The sequence below is a fragment of the Salminus brasiliensis genome, chromosome 16, assembly GCF_030463535.1.
Source record: "Salminus brasiliensis chromosome 16, fSalBra1.hap2, whole genome shotgun sequence".
NCBI classification, from domain to species: Eukaryota; Metazoa; Chordata; class Actinopteri; order Characiformes; family Bryconidae; genus Salminus; species Salminus brasiliensis.
This window is the reverse complement of record NC_132893.1, coordinates 27,856,782-27,864,281: the sequence shown is the minus strand read 5'-3', so window position 1 is coordinate 27,864,281 and position 7,500 is coordinate 27,856,782. Positions and strand designations below refer to the sequence as shown.

Sequence of the window (7,500 nt, the reverse complement as noted above, 5' to 3'; positions counted from 1 at the left end):
GGGCTGGCCTGGAAAACGTGGATTTCAGAACACTACATACCCAAAATCAAGTGTTTTAATTAACTGCCACTCTGCTAGATCCACATTGTGGCAGCATAAAATAACGAGAATTGTTGGAGTTTGCAATTCTAAGGCAGATGTGAAATTGAAGTAAAGTTTTGAAGAAAAAATGTCATGTCCAACACAATGGTCTCGAAAAAGATACAATGTCTAGCAGAGGAGGGTTTCGATCCATTGACCTCTGGGTTATGGGCCCAGTACGCTTCCGCTGCCCCACTCTGCTTGTAGTACACCCCAGATGGGACTCGAACCCACAATCCCTGGCTTAGGAGGCCAGTGCCTTATCCATTAGGCCACTGGGGCTGGCCAGGAAAACGTGGATTTCAGAACACTACATACCCAAAATCAAGTGTTTTAATTAACTGCCACTCTGCTAGATCCACATTGTGGCAGCATCAAATATCCAGAATTGTAGGAGCTTGCAATGCTGAGGCAGATGTGAAATTGAAGTCAAGTTTTGAAGAAAAAATGTCATATCCAACTAAATGGTCCCAAAAAAGAGACAATGTCTAGCAGAGGATGGTTTTGATCCATCGACCTCTGGGTTATGGGCCCAGCACGCTTCCGCTGCACCACTCTGCTTGTAGTACACCCCAGATGGGACTTGAACCCACAATCCCTGGCTTAGGAGGCCAGTGCCTTATCCATTAGGCCACTGGGGCTGGACAGGAAAACGTGGATTTCAGAACACTACAAACCCAAAATCAAGTGTTTTAACTAACTGCCACTCTGCTAGATCCACATTGTGGCAGCATAAAATAACGAGAATTGTTGGAGTTTGCAATTCTAAGGCAGATGTGAAATTGAAGTAAAGTTTTGAAGAAAAAATGTCATGTCCAACACAATGGTCTCGAAAAAGATACAATGTCTAGCAGAGGATGGTTTCGATCCATCGACCTCTGGGTTATGGGCCCAGCACACTTCCGCTGCGCCACTCTGCTTGTAGTACACCCCAGATGGGACTCGAACCCACAATCCCCAGCTTAGGAGTCCAGTGCTTTATCCATTAGGCCACTGGGGCTGGCCAGGAAAACGTGGATTTCAGAACACTACATACCCAAAATCAAGTGTTTTAACTAACTGCCACTCTGCTAGATCCACATTGTGGCAGCATAAAATAACGAGAATTGTTGGAGTTTGCAATTCTAAGGAAGATGTGAAATTGAAGTAAAGTTTTGAAGAAAAAATGTCATGTCCAACACAATGGTCTCGAAAAAGATACAACGTCTAGCAGAGGAGGGTTTCGATCCATCGACCTCCGGGTTATGGGCCCAGCACGATTCCGCTGCGCCACTCTGCTTGTAGTACGCCCCACATGGGAATCTAACCCACAATCCCTGGCTTAGGAGGCCAGTGCCTTAACCATTAGGCCACTGGGGCTGGCCAGTAAAATGTGGATTTCAGAACACTACATACCCAAAATCAAGTGTTTTAATTAACTGCCACTCTGCTAGATCCACATTGTGGCAGCATGAAATATCCAGAATTCTAGGAGCTTGCAATGCTGAGGCAGATGTGAAATTGAAGTCAAGTTTTGAAGAAAAAATGTCATGTCCAACACAATGGTCCCGAAAAAGAGACAATGTCTAGCAGAGGATGGTTTCGACCCATTGACCTCTGGGTTATGGGCCCAGCACGCTTCCGCTGCGCCACTCTGCTTGTAGTACACCCCAGATGGGACTCCAACCCACAATCCCTGGCTTAGGAGGCCAGTGCCTTATCCATTAGGCCACTGGGGCTGGCCTGGAAAACGTGGATTTCAGAACACTACATACCCAAAATCAAGTGTTTTAATTAACTGCCACTCTGCTAGATCCACATTGTGGCAGCATAAAATAACGAGAATTGTTGGAGTTTGCAATTCTAAGGCAGATGTGAAATTGAAGTAAAGTTTTGAAGAAAAAATGTCATGTCCAACACAATGGTCTCGAAAAAGATACAATGTCTAGCAGAGGAGGGTTTCGATCCATTGACCTCTGGGTTATGGGCCCAGTACGCTTCCACTGCCCCACTCTGCTTGTAGTACACCCCAGATGGGACTCGAACCCACAATCCCTGGCTTAGGAGGCCAGTGCCTTATCCATTAGGCCACTGGGGCTGGCCAGGAAAATGTGGATTTCAGAACACTACATACCCAAAATCAAGTGTTTTAATTAACTGCCACTCTGCTAGATCCACATTGTGGCAGCATCAAATATCCAGAATTGTAGGAGCTTGCAATGCTGAGGCAGATGTGAAATTGAAGTCAAGTTTTGAAGAAAAAATGTCATGTCCAACTCAATGGTCCCGAAAAAGAGACAATGTCTAGCAGAGGATGGTTTCTATCCATCGACCTCTGGGTTATGGGCCCAGCACGCTTCCGCTGCACCACTCTGCTTGTAGTACACCCCAGATGGGACTTAAACACACAATCCCTGGCTTAGGAGGCCAGTGCCTTATCCATTAGGCCACTGGGGCTGGACAGGAAAACGTGGATTTCAGAACACTACATACCCAAAATCAAGTGTTTTAACTAACTGCCACTCTGCTAGATCCACATTGTGGCAGCATAAAATAACGAGAATTGTTGGAGTTTGCAATTCTAAGGCAGATGTGAAATTGAAGTAAAGTTTTGAAGAAAAAATGTCATGTCCAACACAATGGTCTCGAAAAAGATACAATGTCTAGCAGAGGAGGGTTTCGATCCATCGACCTCTGGGTTATGGGCCCAGCACACTTCCGCTGCGCCACTCTGCTTGTAGTACACCCCAGATGGGACTCGAACCCACAATCCCCGGCTTAGGAGTCCAGTGCTTTATCCATTAGGCCACTGGGGCTGGCCAGGAAAACGTGGATTTCAGAACACTACACACCCAAAATCAAGTGTTTTAACTAACTGCCACTCTGCTAGATCCACATTGTGGCAGCATAAAATAACGAGAATTGTTGGAGTTTGCAATTCTAAGGAAGATGTGAAATTGAAGTAAAGTTTTGAAGAAAAAATGTCATGTCCAACACAATGGTCTCGAAAAAGATACAACGTCTAGCAGAGGAGGGTTTCGATCCATCGACCTCTGGGTTATGGGCCCAGCACTCTTCCGCTGCGCCACTCTGCTTGTAGTACACCCCACATGGGACTCTAACCCACAATCCCTGGCTTAGGAGGCCAGTGCCTTATCCATTAGGCCACTGGGGCTGGCCAGTAAAATGTGGATTTCAGAACACTACATACCCAAAATCAAGTGTTTTAATTAACTGCCACTCTGCTAGATCCACATTGTGGCAGCATGAAATATCCAGAATTGTAGGAGCTTGCAATGCTGAGGCAGATATAAATTGAAGTCAAGTTTTGAAGAAAAAATGTCATGTCCAACACAATGGTCCCGAAAAAGAGACAGTGTCTAGCAGAGGATGGTTTCGATCCATCGACCTCTGGGTTATGGGCCCAGCACGCTTCCGCTGCGCCACTCTGCTTGTAGTACACCCCAGATGGGACTCCAACCCACAATCCCTGGCTTAGGAGGCCAGTGCCTTATCCATTAGGCCACTGGGGCTGGCCTGGAAAACGTGGATTTCAGAACACTACATACCCAAAATCAAGTGTTTTAATTAACTGCCACTCTGCTAGATCCACATTGTGGCAGCATAAAATAACGAGAATTGTTGGAGTTTGCAATTCTAAGGCAGATGTGAAATTGAAGTAAAGTTTTGAAGAAAAAATGTCATGTCCAACACAATGGTCTCGAAAAAGATACAATGTCTAGCAGAGGAGGGTTTCGATCCATCGACCTCTGGGTTATGGGCCCAGCACGCTTCCGCTGCGCCACTCTGCTTGTAGTACACCAGCGATGGGACTCGAACCCACAATCCCTGGCTTAGGAGGCCAGTGCCTTATCCATTAGGCCACTGGGGCTGGCCAGGAAAACGTGGATTTCAGAACACTACATACCCAAAATCAAGTGTTTTAATTAACTGCCACTCTGCTAGATCCACATTGTGGCAGCATAAAATAACGAGAATTGTTGGAGTTTGCAATTCTAAGGCAGATGTGAAATTGAAGTAAAGTTTTGAAGAAAAAATGTCATGTCCAACACAATGGTCTCGAAAAAGATACAATGTCTAGCAGAGGAGGGTTTCGATCCATCGACCTCTGGGTTATGGGCCCAGCACACTTCCGCTGCGCCACTCTGCTTGTAGTACACCCCAGATGGGACTCGAACCCACAATCCCCCGCTTAGGAGGCCAGGGCTTTATCCATTAGGCCACTGGGGCTGGCCAGGAAAACGTGGATTTCAGAACACTACATACCCAAAATCAAGTGTTTTAACTAACTGCCACTCTGCTAGATCCACATTGTGGCAGCATAAAATAACGAGAATTGTTGGAGTTTGCAATTCTAAGGCAGATGTGAAATTGAAGTAAAGTTTTGAAGAAAAAATGTCATGTCCAACACAATGGTCTCGAAAAAGATACAACATCTAGCAGAGGAGGGTTTCGATCCATCGACCTCTGGGTTATGGACTCAGCACTCTTCCGCTGCACCACTCTGCTTGTAGTACACCCCACATGGGACTCTAACCCACAATCCCTGGCTTAGGAGGCCAGTGCCTTATCCATTAGGCCACTGGGGCTGGCCAGGAAAACATGGATTTCAGAACACTACATACCCAAAATCAAGTGTTTTAACTAACTGCCACTCTGCTAGATCCACATTGTGGCAGCATAAAATAACGAGAATTGTTGGAGTTTGCAATTCTAAGGCAGATGTGAAATTGAAGTAAAGTTTTGAAGAAAAAATGTCATGTCCAACACAATGGTCTCGAAAAAGATACAACGTCTAGCAGAGGAGGGTTTCGATCCATCGACCTCTGGGTTATGGGCCGAGCACTCTTCCGCTGCGCCACTCTGCTTGTAGTACACCCCACATGGGACTCTAACCCACAACCCCTGGCTTAGGAGGCCAGTGCCTTTTCCATTAGGCCACTGGGGCTGGCCAGTAAAACGTGGATTTCAGAACACTACATACCCAAAATCAAGTGTTTTAATTAACTGCCACTCTGCTAGATCCACATTGTGGCAGCATAAAATATCCAGAATTGTAGGAGCTTGCAATGCTGAGGCAGATGTAAAATTGAAGTCAAGTTTTGAAGAAAAAATGTCATGTCCAACTCAATGGTCCCGAAAAAGAGACAATGTCTAGCAGAGGATGGTTTCTATCCATCGACGTCTGGGTTATGGGCCCAGCACGCTTCCACTGCTCCACTCTGCTTGGATTACAACCCAGATGGGACTCGAACCCACAATCCCTGGCTTAGGAGGCCAGTGCCTTATCCATTAGGCTATTTGGGCTGGCCAGGAAAAAGTGGATTTTAGAACACTACATACCCAAAATCAAGTGTTTTAATTAACTGCCACTCTGCTAGATCCACATTGTGGCAGCATGAAATATCCAGAATTGTAGGAGCTTGCAATGCTGAGGCAGATATAAATTGAAGTCAAGTTTTGAAGAAAAAATGTCATGTCCAACACAATGGTCCCGAAAAAGATACAACGTCTAGCAGAGGATGGTTTCGATCCATCGACCTCTGGGTTATGGGCCCAGCACGCTTCCGCTGCGCCACTCTGCTTGTAGTACACCCCAGATGGGACTCGAACCCACAATCCCTGGCTTAGGAGGCCAGTGCCTTATCCATTAGGCCACTGGGGCTGGCCAGGAAAATGTGGATTTCAGAACACTACATACCCAAAATCAAGTGTTTTAATTAACTGCCACTCTGCTAGATCCACATTGTGGCAGCATCAAATATCCAGAATTGTAGGAGCTTGCAATGCTGAGGCAGATGTGAAATTGAAGTCAAGTTTTGAAGAAAAAATGTCATGTCCAACTAAATGGTCCCGGAAAAGAGACAATGTCTAGCAGAGGATGGTTTCGATCCATCGACCTCTGGGTTATGGGCGCAGCACACTTCCGCTGCGCCACTCTGCTTGTAGTACAACCCAGATGGGACTCGAACCCACAATCCCTGGCTTAGGAGGCCAGTGCCTTTTCCATTAGGCTATTTGGGCTGGCCAGGAAAAAGTGGATTTTAGAAGACTACATACCCAAAATCAAGTGTTTTAATTAACTGCCACTCTGCTAGATCCACATTGTGGCAGCATAAAATAACGAGAGTTGTTGGAGTTTGCAATTCTAAGGCAGATGTGAAATTGAAGTAAAGTTTTGAAGAAAAAATGTCATGTCCAACTCAATGGTACCGAAAAAGATACAACGTCTAGCAGAGGATGGTTTCGATCCATCGACCTCTGGGTTATGGGCCCAGCACGCTTCCGCTGCGCCACTCTGCTTGTAGTACACCCCAGATGGGACTCGAACCCACAATCCCTGGCTTAGGAGGCCAGTGCCTTATCCATTAGGCCACTGGGGCTGGCCAGGAAAATGTGGATTTCAGAACACTACATACCCAAAATCAAGTGTTTTAATTAACTGCCACTCTGCTAGATCCACATTGTGGCAGCATCAAATATCCAGAATTGTAGGAGCTTGCAATGCTGAGGCAGATGTGAAATTGAAGTCAAGTTTTGAAGAAAAAATGTCATGTCCAACTAAATGGTCCCGGAAAAGAGACAATGTCTAGCAGAGGATGGTTTCGATCCATCGACCTCTGGGTTATGGGCCCAGCACACTTCCGCTGCGCCACTCTGCTTGTAGTACAACCCAGATGGGACTCGAACCCACAATCCCTGGCTTAGGAGGCCAGTGCCTTATCCATTAGGCTATTTGGGCTGGCCAGGAAAAAGTGGATTTTAGAACACTACATACCCAAAATCAAGTGTTTTAATTAACTGCCACTCTGCTAGATCCACATTGTGGCAGCATAAAATAACGAGAATTGTTGGAGTTTGCAATTCTAAGGCAGATGTGAAATTGAAGTAATGTTTTGAAGAAAAAATGTCATGTCCAACTCAATGGTCCCGAAAAAGATACAACGTCTAGCAGAGGACGGTGTCGATCCATCGACCTCTGGGTTAAAGGCCCAGCACGCTTCCGCTGCGCCACTCTGCTTGCAGTACACCCCACATGGGACTCTAACCCACAATCCCTGGCTTAGGAGGCCAGTGCCTTTTCCATTAGGCCACTGGGGCTGGCCAGTAAAATGTGGATTTCAGAACACTACATACCCAAAATCAAGTGTTTTAATTAACTGCCACTCTGCTAGATCCACATTGTGGCAGCATAAAATATCCAGAATTGTAGGAGCTTGCAATGCTGAGGCAGATGTGAAATTAAAGTCAAGTTTTGAAGAAAAAATGTCATGTCCAACTCAATAGTCCCGAAAAAGAGACAATGTCTAGCAGAGGATGGTTTCGATCCATCGACCTCTGGGTTATGGGCCCAGCACACTTCCGCTGCACCACTCTGCTTGTAGTACACCCCAGACGGGACTCGAACCCACAATCCCT

At 46.1% G+C, this 7,500-nt stretch overlaps 11 non-coding genes across 11 annotated transcripts in view; all 11 read right to left on the bottom strand.

The window, feature by feature from the left end:
- The window catches only part of trnar-ccu (transfer RNA arginine (anticodon CCU)), a 73-nt gene extending 69 nt beyond the window's left edge, over positions 1-4 (bottom strand). Inside the window, exon 1 of the tRNA in view lies at positions 1-4. This exon is cut by the window's left edge and continues 69 nt beyond it. This is a non-coding gene — a tRNA (tRNA-Arg).
- Positions 5-290: 286 nt separating this feature from the next.
- On the bottom strand, positions 291-363 carry trnar-ccu (transfer RNA arginine (anticodon CCU)). Its single transcript has one exon. It is a non-coding gene; the product is annotated as a tRNA-Arg (tRNA).
- A 286-nt stretch (positions 364-649) lies between these two features.
- trnar-ccu (transfer RNA arginine (anticodon CCU)) lies at positions 650-722 on the bottom strand. Its single transcript has one exon. It is a non-coding gene; the product is annotated as a tRNA-Arg (tRNA).
- A 645-nt stretch (positions 723-1,367) lies between these two features.
- On the bottom strand, positions 1,368-1,440 carry trnar-ccu (transfer RNA arginine (anticodon CCU)). Its single transcript has one exon. It is a non-coding gene; the product is annotated as a tRNA-Arg (tRNA).
- A 286-nt stretch (positions 1,441-1,726) lies between these two features.
- On the bottom strand, positions 1,727-1,799 carry trnar-ccu (transfer RNA arginine (anticodon CCU)). Its single transcript has one exon. It is a non-coding gene; the product is annotated as a tRNA-Arg (tRNA).
- A 286-nt stretch (positions 1,800-2,085) lies between these two features.
- On the bottom strand, positions 2,086-2,158 carry trnar-ccu (transfer RNA arginine (anticodon CCU)). The gene has a single exon. It is a non-coding gene; the product is annotated as a tRNA-Arg (tRNA).
- A 1,362-nt stretch (positions 2,159-3,520) lies between these two features.
- On the bottom strand, positions 3,521-3,593 carry trnar-ccu (transfer RNA arginine (anticodon CCU)). The gene has a single exon. It is a non-coding gene; the product is annotated as a tRNA-Arg (tRNA).
- A 1,363-nt stretch (positions 3,594-4,956) lies between these two features.
- On the bottom strand, positions 4,957-5,029 carry trnar-ccu (transfer RNA arginine (anticodon CCU)). Its single transcript has one exon. It is a non-coding gene; the product is annotated as a tRNA-Arg (tRNA).
- Positions 5,030-5,673: 644 nt separating this feature from the next.
- On the bottom strand, positions 5,674-5,746 carry trnar-ccu (transfer RNA arginine (anticodon CCU)). The gene has a single exon. It is a non-coding gene; the product is annotated as a tRNA-Arg (tRNA).
- A 645-nt stretch (positions 5,747-6,391) lies between these two features.
- Positions 6,392-6,464, bottom strand: trnar-ccu (transfer RNA arginine (anticodon CCU)). The gene has a single exon. It is a non-coding gene; the product is annotated as a tRNA-Arg (tRNA).
- A 1,004-nt stretch (positions 6,465-7,468) lies between these two features.
- Positions 7,469-7,500, bottom strand: part of trnar-ccu (transfer RNA arginine (anticodon CCU)) — a 73-nt gene continuing 41 nt past the window's right edge. Inside the window, exon 1 of the tRNA in view lies at positions 7,469-7,500. This exon is cut by the window's right edge and continues 41 nt beyond it. This is a non-coding gene — a tRNA (tRNA-Arg).